This window comes from Solanum lycopersicum, chromosome 11 (assembly GCF_036512215.1).
Source record: "Solanum lycopersicum chromosome 11, SLM_r2.1".
Classification (NCBI taxonomy): Eukaryota; Viridiplantae; Streptophyta; class Magnoliopsida; order Solanales; family Solanaceae; genus Solanum; species Solanum lycopersicum.
The window spans coordinates 55,140,045-55,156,538 of NC_090810.1; positions in this window are offsets into that span (position 1 = coordinate 55,140,045).

Sequence of the window (16,494 nt, forward strand, 5' to 3'; positions counted from 1 at the left end):
ATAATATTTCCAAGCTTTCCGGTCTCTTCATAATTCGATATCAGAATGACTTTTGAATTCATTTAAAATTGTATGTCAAATCAAGTTTATCGGACTACAAGTGGTCTGAATTCTCATATAGCCTGAGATATGTAGGAAACCTATTTCCAGGGTTCGACCATAATTCTTAAAGTTCGTACCAAAAGTCATTTTTCTAAAGGATGAAGTTGTGGTCGATCAAAATTAGATACATAAATTTCATTTGCCCTGAATTTCATTCATCGATCCAAGTCAAAAGAGGGACATTTGTTGACACCCAATTTTGGACCTCCACATATAGATTAATCGTCGAGCTTCTTCATTTCAAACGATTTAAAATAATTAGTTTTATAAATTTCAAAAAAATAGTTTGCAAGTTATTTTAAATAGTTTTGTCACTTTTTTATGTAATTTTAAAATAATTTATTTTTTTAGATAATTATGTATATAATTAGAACATTTTATAAATATTCAAAAATTGTCTAATAAAAAAAGATTTTAATTTTGGTTAATTGGTTTATTTAGTAAATGCTTATATTTTTGAGTTAATAATTTATAATTAAGTTAACTATTTTATTTCGTTAAGATTAAGAAGCTCATTAATTAATTTTTCTTATTTAATATCTAATCGATTTCTCTGAAATTATCTCAATATGATTACATTCTAAACTCATAATGGCTACGATAACAATTCACGAGGCCATCTTAAAAGCCTAACCAACCAATTATTAGTCCTCTTTTAAACATATTTTCATTATTCCAATTCAATATTTCCCAGGCCCATTACAACAACTATACAAAAACAATATCAAAAGAAGCCCATTAGAATACCATACAATACACACAAACACCCATATATTCAATGATCCAAATATATAGCAGCGTCACGGACCCAACCCGACCCAAACCCACATCGTTTCTTCTTCTTTTTCACGCGAAACCCAGATCACTCAAGTAGCAAATCGCAAGCAACAACCCATTCTTCCACTCCGTACAAAGAATAATTCAGGTGTTACAAACTTGTAGCTCGCTCGTCCTTCCTTCCAAAACATCATTTATCCCTTGGAATGGTACCAGAATCCATTGGCAACTTTTGAATTTGAATTCAGAAAATCCATCTCGATTTCCACCCAAAAATCAGCCTGTATAAACTCATCCTTTTTTCAGTATTAGCATGGGCGACTTGAAATAATTAGAGGTCTAAAGCGAAATTTCAGTTAGAGGCCTAAATCTAAATAAACTTCATGATATTTATTTAAAAATTATTTTTTAACTTTTAGATTTATAATTAGAGTCCTAAGTTCTAAATAAACTTCATATGTATCTAATTAAAATTATTTAGATATAAATATTTGCTTAAATTTTCTTTATAGATGATTTCTTCAAAAAAAATTATTATTATTAATTTTAGGTAAGATTTTTATCAAGAGGATTAATTAGAAAAACTCTTTTACTGGGGTCATTACTATATAAGTTGTTAACAGAATTCTTAGTAATAGGTTGACAAACTTAAAATAAAAAAACGAAGCTAAAATCATAAAATTTGATTCAAGAAGTTTGCTAATTTGGTATATCCTACTTTAATTTGTTTGTTGTATTGCTTGAAAGTTTAAGAAGAAATGAAAAAAAATTGTAATTTACTTTTTTTAACATGTTTGAACTATTGATTTATATTTTTGAAAGACTATTACTCTACCTTGTCAAAGATTTTAGAAAAAAGATTTAAAACATATATATGAGTGTTAGTGAAAAATAATTAATTTCTTCTATACGAATGTGTAACGACCTATTTAGTCGTTTTGAACAGCAGATTTTATTTCTGGAAAAACAGGCTGAGGCGACGGACCCCACGACGGACCTTCATGGGCACGACGGACCGTCGCAGTGTCTCGTTTCATAACACTTAGAAAATCTGAAATTGGGTACTGAAAATCGACTCTCTGAACTTCGTAACGGAATGGCAGGACGGACCGTCACAGGTGTGACGGACCGTCACAGACTCTTCAGAGAAATTGAGTCTCTTAACTCTGTGATGGGGCAGCAGGACGGACCGTCGCAGGCACGACGGGCCGTCACAGATTGCGTAATCCCAGTCTTGGTCGGATTTCCTTATACGTTTTAAGGGACGTTTTTGACTATTCCTGCTTTAATTATAAAGTTAGTGGGTTAATGTTAACAAGTCTGATTACTTGGGGGTTAAAAGAGGTAACCTTAAGTTAATTAGTGGGTTATTATTGCCATCTTTTAATCTTAATTATATACTAATTAGGGTAAAAGAAAGAGGGTTTGAATAAAGAAAATAGAATGAACAAGAGAAAGAGAGAGAAAGTTGAACGGAAAAGAGGAGAAACGAAGAAGGCACAAAGCTTGGGAAATTGCTTGCTTGATCACTAATCCTCGGTGGAGGTAGGTTATGGTTTCTCTTACGATATTCGTAGTAAACTCTTAATAGCGAATGATATGTATTGATAATATTGTAAACCCTGCTATGTTCTTAATTGTATGCTTGCATGAATGTAATTATATAATTGTGATTATATAAGCATGATGAAGTTATTGAATCCCAAATCTTGCAAAACCCTAATCACTTTGTTAATGATGAGGCCTTGGTATAAAAGAAGGCGTGATGAACTAAAATTATGAGATTGATGATGCCTTGGTAAGAAAGAAGGCTTGATGAATTGAAAGAAGGAGATTAGGGGATCGGGTGTCACGAACTGACACGTAGATTTAGGGGATCGGGTGTGACGAACCGACACGTAGATTTAAGGGATCGGGTGTCACAAACCGACACGTAGATTTAGGGGATCGGGTGTCACGAATCGACACGTAGATTTAGGGGATTGGGTGTCACGAACCGACACGTAGATTTAGGGGATCGGGTGCCACGAACCGACACATAGATTTAGGGGATCGGGTGTCACGAACCGACACATAGAATTAGGGGATCGGATGTCACGAACCGACATGTAGATTTAGGGGATCGGGTGTCACGAACCGACACGTAGATTTAGGGGATCGGGTGTCACGAACCGACACGTAGATTTAGGGGATCGGAGTGTCACGTTCCGACACATTGTAGTAGGGGATCGGAGTGTCACGTACCGACACGAGAGGATTAATGACTATGAGGGAGCGGAGTGTCACGTACCGACACAAGAGGATTAATGAATATGAGAGAGCGGAGTGTCACGTACTGACACAAGAAAAATAAAGATAATGAATCTTGAAAGATGTTAATATACTCAATCGAATGAACATAATTCCCAAATGAGTATGGTATTGAGGCTTGCGTCCTCATGTGTGAACTTGACGGTAATTGTTAATGATATAGTACTTGCTGTTGCTACATGTTGAGTATCATAGTTGATTTTATGATATTACTTGGTATATATTGATTTCTATTTTGAGTTGGCCGATGATATCTACTCAGTACCCGTGTTTTGTACTGTCCCCTACTTTTATGTTTTCTTCTTGTTTATTTGTGGAGTGCAGTAAACGTGCCGTCGTCTTCAACTCGACAGTAATTCTAGCCAGTCTTCGTCACACCGGATCTTCAGGGTGAGCTAATGCTTCTAGCTTGGACTGGATCATCTTCCTCATGTCTTGATGCCTTGAAGTTCCTGCATGGACTAGCTTTTATTTGTTTTAGCTTCTTAGAATACTCTTAGTTTAGTAATTTGATCATAGATGTTCTTGTGATGATGACTTCCAGATTTTGGGGAAATAATAGTTATTGAAATGGTTTTTATTTATGAGTTTAAGTCTTCCGCATTACTTTATGTTGATATTACATTGAAATGTTAAGGTTCAGATTGGTTGGTTCGCTCACACAGGAGGGTAAGTGTGGGTGCCAGTCGCGGCCCGGATTTGGGGTCGTGACAAACTTGGTATCAGAGCATTAGGTTCGTTGGTCTCATCACACAAGAACGAGTCTATTAGAGTCTTAAGGAACGGTAGGGGGACGCCTTTACTTTTCTTTGAGAGGCTATAAGACTTTAGGGAAATTCCATTCTTTCATTCTTTCTTTCGTGCTATTACTTGGATCCAATTGGTATCTAGGTGATACAAATTGGTATTTGACCATCTTCACTCTATTTCGTGGATGGTTAGAACTACAGCAACAACTGCGCCAACACCAACATCGGCAAGACAAGAAGTGTCTGAGCCAGCCACTGGGGCTGTAGCTCGAGTAAGAGTAGCGGCAAGAGGCCGTGGTAGAGGTCAGGGAGGACGTCCTCTATAGGAAGAGGACGAGCACCTAGCCCTTCTGATACTAGGGTGGTGACTCCTCCACCGACTGAAGAAGTAGTAAGAGAGGGTGAGGAAAGGGATATTGAGCAAGTGCAGAATGAGGAACTACCACCCCAACCTACCCCAAAGATGATAAATCAGGTTCTTGCTTATCTTAGTGGGTTATCTGATCAAGGTCAAACACCTCCAGTGTTTTCTGCACCAACACCTCCGGTTTCAGAGGTTCAACATGCAGCCACTATGGCTCCTCGTATGGATGCCTCATTGGACATAGGCATGTTTCCACGTCTGACTACTGGGCCTATATTGACAAATGATCAGCATGAACTTTTCAGTAAGTTCTTGAAATTGAAACCTCCAGTCTTCAAGGGTGCTGAATCTGAGGATGCTTACGATTTTCTGGTTGACTGTCATGAGCTACTACATAAGATGGGTATAGTAGAACGGTTTGGTGTTGAGTTCGTGAGTTATCAGTTTCAAGGGAACGCCAAAATGTGGTGGCGGTCACATGTTGAGTGTCAACCAACGGAGGCACCACCTATGACTTGGTCCTCATTCTCTAGCTTGTTTATGGAGAAGTATATCCCCCGGACTTTGAAGGATAGGAAAAGGGATGAGTTCTTGAGCCTAGAGCAAGGTAGGATGTCGGTCAATGCATATGAGGCTAAGTTTCGTGCACTATCCAGATATGCCTCTCAACTTTATTTCAGTCCACAAGAGTGGATTCGTCGTTTTGTGAAGGGGTTGAGGTAAGAGTTGCGGATTTCAGCCTTACAGGTAGCGGCTACGGCAAAATACTTCCAAGAAGTGGTAGATTTCGTGGTAGAGGTGGAAGGAGTGAAGCCAGATGAATTCACCATGGCATCGACATCAAAGAGGTTTCTAAAGGGAGGGTTACTACACTTCCAATCCGGTGCGTATCATCTCTTTTCTTCGTGCTAAGAAAATGGTTAGTAAAGGGTGTTTAGCTTTCTTGGCACATCTCAAGGATGTCACTACCCAAGTACCTTCGATTGAGTAGGTTTCGGTGGTCCATGAGTTTCTGGATGTGTTCCCTGCAGATCTTCCTGGTATGCCACCAGATAGGGATATTGACTTCTGTATTTATCTTGAACCGGGTACTCGCCCCATTTCTATACCCCCTTATAGAATGGCTCCCGCGGAGTTAAGAGAGTTAAAAGCCCAACTTCAAGAGTTATTGAGGAAAGGCTTCATTAGACCAAGTGCATCTCCTTGGGGTGCTCCGGTTTTGTTTGTAAATAAGAAGGATGGGAGTTTTCGGATGTGCATAGACTACCGGCAGTTGAACAAGGTAACCATAAAGAACAAGTATCCTCTTCCTCGCATTGATGACTTGTTCGATCAGTTACAAGGTGCTTGTGTCTTCTCTAACATTGACTTGAGATCCGGTTATCATCAATTGAAAATACGGGCAACGGATGTGCCAAAGACTGCTTTTAGAACCAGGTATGGGCATTACGAATTTGTAGTGATGTCTTTTTGTCTTACGAATGCCCCCGCTGCGTTCATGAGTTTGATGAACGGGATTCTTAAGCCATATTTGGATCTCTTTGTGATCGCATTTATTGATGACATACTGATATACTCTAAAAGTAAGGAGGAACATGAGGAGCATTTGAGAATGGTATTGGAAATGTTGAGGGAATCGTTAGATAAAGTAAAATCTATTCAAGAAAAGCTTCTAGCGGCGCAAAGTAGACAGAAAGAGTATGCAGATCGAAAGGTTAGAGACTTGGAGTTCATGGAGGGTGAACAAGTTTTGCTGAAGGTTTCACCCATGAAAGGGGTGATGCGGTTTGGTAAAGAGGTAAACTTAGCCCAAGGTATATTGGTCCATTTGAAGTACTTAAGCGAGTAGGGGAGGTGGCTTATGAGTTAGCCTTGCCTCCAGGACTGTCCGGAGTGAATCCGGTATTTCATGTGTCTATGTTGAAAAGATACCATGGGGATGGAAACTATATTATCCGTTGGGATTCAGTTTTGCTTGATGAGAATTTGTCTTATGAGGAGGAACCTCTTGTCATTCTAGATAGAGAAATTCGCAAGTTGAGATCAAGGGAGATTGCATCCATCAAAGTTCAATGGAAGAATCGACCTGTTGAAGAAGCCACTTGGGAGAAGGAGGCAGATATGCGAGAAAGATACCCACATCTGTTTACAGATTCAGGTACTCCTTTTCGCCCTTGTTTTCCTTCTTTTGAACATTCGGGGATGAACGATGGGTAAATTGGTGTCTATTGTAACGACCTGTTTAGTCGTTTTGAGCAGCAGATTTTATTTCTGAAAAAACAGGCTGAGGCGACGGACCCCACGACGGACTGTCATGGGCACGAAGGACCGTCGCAGGGTCTCATTTCAAAACACTTAGAAAATCTGAAATTGTGTACTGAAAATCGACTCTCTGAACTTCGTAACGGAATGGCAGGACGGACCGTCACAGGTGTGACGGACCGTCATAGACTCTTCAGAGAAATTGAGTCTCTGAACTCTGTGATGGGGCAGCAGGACGGACCATCGCAGGCGCGACGGGCTGTCACAGACTGCGTAATCCCAGTCTGGGTCGGATTTCTTTATACGTTTTAAGAGACGTTTTTGACTATTCCTGCTTTAATTATAAAGTTAGTGGGTTAATGTTAACAAGTCTAATTACTTAGGGGTTAAAAGAAGTAATCTTAAGTTAATTAGTGGGTTATTGTTGCCATCTTTTAATCTTAATTATATACTAATTAGGGTAAAAGAAAGAGGGTTTGAATAAAGAAAATAGAAAGAACAAGAGAAAGAGAGAGAAAGTTGAACGAGAAAGAGGAGAAACGAAGAAGGCACAAAGCTTGGGAAATTGCTTGCTTGATCACTAATCCTCGGTGGAGGTAGGTTATGGTTTCTCTTACGATATTCATAGTAAACTCTTAATAGCGAATGATATGTATTGATAATATTGTAAACCCTGCTATGTGCTTAATTGTATGCTTGCATGAATGTAATTATATAATTGTGATTATATAAGCATGATGAAGTTATTGAATCCCAAATCTTGTAAAACCCTAATCTCTTTGTTAATGATGAGGCCTTGGTATAAAAGAAGGCGTGATGAACTAAAATAATAAGATTGATGATGCCTTGGTAAGAAAGAAGGCTTGATGAATTGAAAGAAGGAGATTAGGGGATCGGGTGTCACGAACCGACACGTAGATTTAGGGGATCGGGTGTTACGAACTGACACGTAGATTTAAGGGATCGGGTGTCACGAACCGACATGTAGATTTAGGGGATCGGGTGTCTGTTACGACCCGAATCTGGGCCGCGACTGGCACCCACACTTACCCTCCTATGTGAGCGAACCAACCAATCTAAACCTTAACATTTCAATGTAATATCAACATAAAGTAATGCGGAAGACTTAAACTCATTAATAAAATCAATAACTATTATTATCCCCAAAATCTGGAAGTCTTCATCACAAGAACATCTATGATCAATTACTAAACTAAGAGTATTCTAAAAGCTAAAACAAGTAAAAGCTAGTCCATGCCGGAAGTTCAAGGCATCAAGACTTGAAGAAGAAGATCCAGTCCAAGCTAGAAGCATTAGCTCACCCTGAATTTCTGGTGTAGTGAAGACTGGCTTGAATTACTGTTGAGTTGAAGACGACGGCACGTTTGCTGCACTCCACAAATAACAAAGAAGAAAACATAAAAGTAGGGGTCAGTACAAAACACGGGTACTGAGTAGATATCATCAGCCAACTCAAAATAGAAAACAGTATACATTAAGCAATATCATAAAATCAACTAATATCCTTAGCATGCAGCATTTACAGTTATCATAACCCTTGGTTACAACACCAAGCACATCAATGAGGACTCACGCCTCCTCATCATACTCATTTGGGAATTAGGTTCATTAGATTGAATATATTAACATCTTTCAAAATTCATTATCTTTATTCCCCTCGTGTCGGTACGTGACACTCTGCTCCTCAATATACTATCCTGGTGTCGGAACGTGACACTCCGATCCTCATATACTATCCTGGTACTGGAACGTGGCACCCAATCCATATTCTACCCTGGTGTCGGAACGTGACACCCGATCCATATTCTATCCAGGTACCGGAACATGGCACCCAATCCATATTCTATCCTGGTTTCAGAACGTGACACCCAATCCATATTCTATCCTGGTACCGGAACGTGGCACCCGATCCATATACTATCCTGGTGTCGGAACGTGACACTCCGATCCTCATATAATATCCTGGTACCGGAACGTGGCACCCGATCCCCTAATCTCACAACTTTCATTCATCAAGCCTTCTTTTATACCAAGGCATCATCATTAACAAAGTAGATTAGGGTTTCTTTTCAAGATTTGGGATTCAATAGCTTCATCATGCTTATTTATTCATAATTACATAATCACATCATTCATGCAAGCATACAATTAAGCATGTAGAAGGTTCACAATACTACTAACACATATCATTCGCTATTAAGAGTTTACTACGAATAGCATGATAACCATAACCTACCTCCACCGAAGATTAGAAATCAAGCAAGCAAATTCCCAAAGCTTTGTTCTTCTTCTCTCCCTGTTCGATCCTCTCTCTTTCGACTTTCTCTCTCTTTCTCTTGTTTTTTCTATTCTTTTATTATTCAAACCCTCCTTCTTTTACCCTAATTAACATGTAATTAATTGTAAAAGATGACAATAATAACCCACAATTTAACTCAAGGTTACCTCTTTTATCCCCCAAGAAATTGAGTTATTAATATAGACCCACGAAATATATAATTATAGCAGGAATAGTCCAAAACGCCCCTTCAAAACTTAACCAGAAATCCGACTCCGACTGGGATTACGCAACCAGTGACGGCCCGTCGCGCCTGCGACGGTCCGTCATGCAGGTTCGTCAGAGACTCGATTTTCTTAAGAAGTCTGTGACGGCCCGTCGTACCTACGACGGTCCGTCCTGCACTTCCGTCACGACGTTCAGAGAATCGTTCCCTGTACAAAATTCTCAGAATTTCTAAGTGTTTTAAAACGAGACCCCTCGACGGTCCGTCGTGTCCATGACGTTCTGTCGTGGATTCCGTCGTCTCAGCCTGTTTTTCCCGAAATAAAATCTGCTGCTCAAAACGACTAAACAGGTCGTTACATTAGATACCAATTTACCCATCGTTCGTCCCCGAACGATCACAAGAATGAAAACAAGGGAGAAAAGGAGTACCAGAGTCTGTAAACAGATGTGGGTATTTTTCTCGCATATCTGCCTCCTTCTCCCAAGTGGCTTCTTCAACGGTTCGATTCTTCCATTGAACTTTGATGGATGCAATCTCCCTTGATCTCAACTTGCGAATTTCTCTATCTAGAATGGCAACAGGTTCCTCCTCATAAGACAAGTTCTCATCAAGCAAAACTGAATCCCAACGGATGATGTAATTTCCATCCCCATGGTATCTTTTCAACATCGACACATGGAATACCGGATGTACTTCGGACAGCCCTGGAGGCAAGGCTAATTCATAAGGCACCTCCCCTACTCGCTTAAGTACTTCAAAGGGACCAATGTACCTTGGACTTAGCTTACCCCTTTTACCAAACCGCATCACCCCTTTCATGGGTGAAACCTTCAGCAAGACTTGTTCTCCCTCCATGAACTCTAAGTCTCTAACCTTTCGATCTGCATATTCTTTTTGTCTACTTTGCGCCGCTAGAAGCTTTTCTTGAATAGATTTCACCTTCTCCATCGAATCCCTCAAGAGATCAGTACCACAAGTTTTAACCTCAAACGCATCAAACCAACCAATGGGATACCTACATCTCCTCCCATACAATGCTTCAAATGGGGCCATATCAATACTTAAGTGATAGCTATTATTGTATGAAAACTCCGCTAAGGGTAGGAAGCTATCCCAATGGCCACCAAACTCTATCACACATGCGCGAAGCATATCCTCCAACACTTGAATCGTCCTTTCAGACTGACCATCGGTCTGAGGATGGAACACGGTACTAAGGTCCAACCTAGTACCCAATTCTGCATGCAATGTTTTCCAAAACATAGAAGTAAACTGCGTACCTCTATCTGATATGATGGATAGTGGAACCCCATGCAATCGCACCACTTCCAAGATGTAAAGTTTGGCTAACTTCTCTGCATTGTAAGTCACCTTGACTTGAATGAAGTGAGCAGACTTAGTTAACCTATCAACAATTACCCAAATAGAATCAAACCTTCCCAATGTCTTTGGAAGGCCAACCACGAAATCCATCGCGATTCTCTCCCATTTCCATTCCGGAATGGGCATTCTCTGAAGTGTTCCTCCGGGTCTTTGGTGTTCATACTTTACTTGTTGACAGTTTGGACACTTGGCAATAAAGTCAACAATATCACGCTTCATTCTACTCTACCAAAAGTGTTGCTTTAGGTCACGATACATCTTAGTTGCACCCGGATGTATAGAATACCTTGAACTATGATCCTCTGTCAGAATAGTGTTGATCAAATCATCGACGCGGGGTACGCATACCCTTCCCTTGATCCTCAAAACACCTTCCTCATCAATTTGTGCTTCCTTAGCCTCTCCTCGCAATACCTTATCTTGGATTCTGCGCAGTTTCTCATCATCAGACTGTCTTCCCTTAATCTTGTCAAGAAAAGAAGATCTTGACTCCACAGAAGCCAACAACCCTCCCTTCTCATTTACTTCTAATCTCATCAAGTCATTAGCTAGAGTCTGAACCTCTCTAGCCAGTGGGCGTCTAGAAGCTTGCAAGTGAGCTAGACTTCCCATGCTTTCCGCCTTTCTACTTAAAGCATCTGCTACAACATTCGCCTTCCCCGGATGATACAAAATAGTGATGTCGTAGTCCTTCAGTAGTTCCATCCATCTCCTCTGCCTCAAGTTCAAATCTTTCTGAGTAAAGACATACTGAAGGCTACGATGATCCGTGTAGACCTCACACTTAACCCCATATAAATAGTGTCTCCATTGCTTTAATGCAAACACCACCGCAGCCAATTCCAAATCGTAGGTCGGATAGTTACGTTCATGCACCTTTAATTGCCTTGAAGCATAAGCAATCACACTCTTCTCTTGCATTAGTACTGCACCCAAACCAGAATAGGATGCATCACAATAAACAATGAAGTTCTTACTCTCTACTGGCAAGGTAAGGATAGGTGCGGTAGTCAACAAAGTCTTGAGCTTCTGAAAGCTTTCTTCACACTCATCCGACCATACAAATGGAACATTTTGCTTAGTCAAGTTCGTCAGTTAGGAAGCAATAGAAGAGAATCCCTTGACGAATCGGCGGTAGTAGCTAGCTAACCCAACAAAGCTCCTTATTTCTGACACATTAGTAGGTCTTACCCAATTCTTCACTGTCTCAATCTTAGAAGGATCCACCATCACTCCATCCTTAGAAACCACGTGTCCCAAGAAGGACACTGAATCTAGCCAAAACTCACACTTAGAGAACTTGGCATAAAGCTTTTTCTCCCTCAACATTTCCAGTACCATTCTCAAATGCTCTTCATGTTCCTTCTTGCTCTTTGAGTATACCAATATATCATCAATAAATATGATCACGAAGAGGTCCAAATATGGCTTAAAAATCCCGTTCATCAAGCTCATGACCGCAGCAGGGGCATTCGTAATACCAAAAGACATCACTACAAATTCGTAATGCCCATACCTCGTTCGAAAAGTAGTCTTTGGCACATCCGTTGCCCGTATTTTCAACTGATGATAACCGGATCTCAAGTCAATCTTAGAGAAGACACAAGCACCTTGTAACTGATCGATCAAGTCATCAATGCGAGGAAGAGGATACTTGTTCTTTATGGTTACCTTGTTCAACTGCCGGTAGTCTATGCACATCCGAAAACTCCCATCCTTCTTCTTCACAAACAAAACCGGAGCACCCCAAGGAGATGCACTTGGTCTAATAAAGCCTTTGTTTAACAACTCTTGAAGTTGGGCTTTTAACTCTCTTAACTCCGCGGGAGCCATTCTACAAGGGGGTATAGAAATGGGGCGAGTACCCGGTTCAAGGTCAATACAGAAATCAATATCCCTATCTGGTGGCATACCAGGAAGATCTGCAGGGAACACATCCCGAAACTCACGGACCACCAAAACCGACTCAATCGAAGGTACTTGGGTAGCGTCATCCTTGAGATGTGCCAAGAAAGATAAACACCCTTTACTAACCATTTTCTTAGCACGAAGAAAGGAGATGATACGCACCGAATTGGAAGTGTAGTCACCCTCCCACACTAACGGAACTGTCCCTGGCTTGGCTAACGTCACCGTTTTAGCATTACAATCCAAGATCGCAAATTGCAGAGAAAGCCAAGTCATTCCTAGAATTACATCAAAATCATCCATTTCTAAGATAACCAAATCTAAATAATTGTTGCTCCCCACAAAGTTCACCAAACAAGACCTATATACCTTTTCAACTACCACAGACTCACCCACCGGAGTAGAAACACGAATAGGCATATCAAGTAATTCACAATGTAAATTTAGACCATTAGCAAATGAGGAAGATACATAAGAAAATGTGCATCCAGGATTAAACAATACAGAAGCCATGCAATCACAAACCAGAAGATTACCTGTGATGACAGCATCAGATGCCTCCACTTCAGACCGCCCAGGGAAAGCGTAACAATGGTCCCTATCGTTTGTCTGTCCATTGCCCCTACCATGTTGTGATGTAGTGGCTCCAGTTTGCCCATCACCTCGACCATTTTGGTGACCACCATTACCTCGACCACCACGTCCTCCAGAATGACGGCCTCTACCATGACCACCTCTACCTCTAACATTTGGAGGTCTGTAACTCTGTTTTGGACAATATCTCTTAATATGTCCAATCTCCCTACATCCATAGCACTCTCTGGGTTCATGCATAGGTCTCTTAGAGAAGTGTTGACCGGTCGGAGGTTGACCCCCCAACTACAGTCTGTGTGAAGACTGAATGGGTCGAATTGCGTAACCTCCGGAACCTGGTCCTCTAGAGTAAGAACCATTAAACTCACCTCCCTTTCGAAACCTTTTTGATGTAGTTGCCATGGTGAAGTCATCTGGCTTCACTCCCTCTACCTCTATTACGAAGTCTACCACTTCTTGAAAAGATTTCGCTGTAGCTGCTACCTGTAAAGCTGAAATCCGCAACTCTGATCTCAACCCCTTCAGAAAACGGCAAATCCGCTCTTGTGGACTGAAACATAGTTAGGTGGCATACTGGGATAGTGCACGAAACTTAGCCTCACATGCATTGACCGACATCCTACCTTGTTCTAGGCTCAAGAACTCATCCCTTTTCCTATCCCTCAAAGTTCGGGGGATATACTTCTCCACAAACAAGCTAGAGAATGAGGCCCAAGTCATAGGTGGTGCCTCTGTTGGTTGACACTCAACATGCGACCGCCACCACATTTTGGCGTTCCCTTGAAACTGATAACTCATGAACTCAACACCATACCGTTCTACTATACCCATCTTGTGTAGTAGCTCATGACAGTCAACTAGAAAATCGTAAGCATCCTCAGATTCCGCACCCTTGAAGACTGGAGGTTTCAATTTCAAGAACTTACTGAAAAGTTCATGCTGATTATTTGTCATTATAGGCCCAGTAGTCAGACGTGGAAACGTGCCTATGTCCAATGAGGCATCCATACGAGGAGCCATAGTGGCTGCTTGTTGTACTTCTGAAGCCGGAGGTGTTGGTGCAGAAAACACTAGAGGTGCCTGACCCTGATCGGACAACCCACTAAGATAAGCGAGCACCTGATTTATCATCTCTGGGGTAGGCTGGGGTGGCAATCCCTCATTCTGCACTTGTTCATTTTCCCCATCCTCCCCTTCTCTTATTACCTCCTCAGTCGGTGGAGGAGTCACTGCCCTAGTATCAGATGGACTAGGTGCTCGTCCTCTTCCCCTAGTGGACGTCCTCCCACGACCTCTACCACGGCCTCTTGCCGCTGCTCTTCCTCGAGCTACAGCCCCAGTGGCTGGCTCAGACGCACCCTGTCCTGCCGGTGCTGGTGTTGGTGTTGGCGTAGTCGTTGCTCTAGTTCTAACCATCTGCGAAAGAGAGTGAAGATAGTCAGATACCAATTTGTATCACCTAGATACCAATTGGATTCAAGTAGTAGCACGAAATAAAGAATGAAAGAATGGAATTTTCCTAAAGTCCTATAGCCTCTCAAACAAAAGTAAAGGCGTCCCCCTACCGTTCCTCAAGACTCTACTAGACTCGTTCTTGTGTGATGAGTCCAACGAACCTAATGCTCTGATACCAAGTTTGTCACGACCCAAATCTGGGCCGCGACTGGCACCCACACTTACCCTCCTATGTGAGCGAACCAACCAATATAAACCTTAACATTTCAATGTAATATCAACATAAAGTAATGCGGAAGACTTAAACTCATTAATAAAATCAATAACTACTATTATCCCCAAAATCTAGAAGTCATCATCACAAGAACATCTATGATCAATTACTAAACTAAGAGTATTCTAAAAGCTAAAACAAGTAAAAGCTAGTCCATGCCGGAAGTTCAAGGCATCAAGACTTGAAGAAGAAGATCCAGTCCAAGCTAGAAGCATTAGCTCACCCTGAATTTCCGGTGTAGTAAAGACAGGCTTGAATTATTGTTGAGTTGAAGACGACGGCACGTTTGTTGCACTCCACAAATAACAAAGAAGAAAACATAAAAATAGGGGTCAGTACAAAACACAGGTACTGAGTAGATATAATCGGCCAACTCAAAATAGAAAACAGTATATATTAAGCAATATCATAAAATCAACTAATATCCTTAGCATGCAGCATTTACAGTTACCATAACCCTTGGTTACAACACCAAGCACATCAATGAGGACTCACGCCTCCTCATCATACTCATTTGGGAATTAGGTTCATTAGATTGAATATATTAACATCTTTCAAAATTCATTATCTTTATTCCCCTCGTGTCGGTACGTGACACTCCGCTCCTCAATATACTATCCTGGTGTCGGAACGTGACACTCCGATCCTCATATACTATCCTGGTACCGAAACGTGGCACCTGATCCATATTCTATCCTGGTGTCGGAACGTAACACCCTATCCATATTCTATCCTGGTACCGGAACGTGGCACCCGATCCATATTCTATCCTGGTGTCGGAACGTGACACCCGATCCATATTCTATCCTGGTACCGGAACGTGGCACCCGATCCATATACCATCCTGGTGTCGGAACGTGACACTCCGATCCTCATATACTATCCTGGTACCGGAACGTGGCACCCGATCCCCTAATCTCACTACTTTCATTCATCAAGCCTTCTTTTATACCAAGGCATCATCATTAACAAAGTAGATTAGGGTTTCTTTTCAAGATTTGGGATTCAATAGCGTCATCATGCTTATTTATTCATAATTACATAATCACATCATTCATGCAAGCATACAATTAAGCATATAGAAGGTTCACAATACTACTAACACATATCATTCGCTATTAAGAGTTTACTACGAATAGCATGAAAACCATAACCTACCTCCACCGAAGATTAGAAATCAAGCAAGCAAATTCCCAAAGCTTTGTTCTTCTTCTCTTCCTGTTCGATCCTCTCTCTTTCGACTTTCTCTCTCTTTCTCTTGTTCTTTCTATTCTTTTCTTATTCAAACCCTCCTTCTTTTACCCTAATTAACATGCAATTAAGTGTAACAGATGACAATAATAACCCACAATTTAACTCAAGGTTACCTCTTTTATCCCCCAAGAAATTGAGTTATTAATATAGACCCACGAAATATATAATTATAGCAAGAATAGTCCAAACCGCCCCTTCAAAACTTAACCAGAAATCCGACTCCGACTGGGATTACGCAACCTGTGACGGCCCGTCGCGCCTGCGACGGTCTGTCATGTAGGTTCGTCAGAGACTCGATTTCCTTAAGGAGTCTGTGACGGCCCGTCGTACCTACGACGGTCCATCCTGCACTTCCGTCACGACGTTCAGAGAATCGTTCCCTGTACCAAATTCTCAAGATTTGAAGTTTTTTGAAACGACGGATCACGATGGTTTGTCGTGCCTGTGACGGTCCGTCCTGCAGGTCCGTCACAGAGTTCAGAGAGTCGATTCTCAGTACCAAATTCTCAGAATTTCTAAGTGTTTTAAAACGAG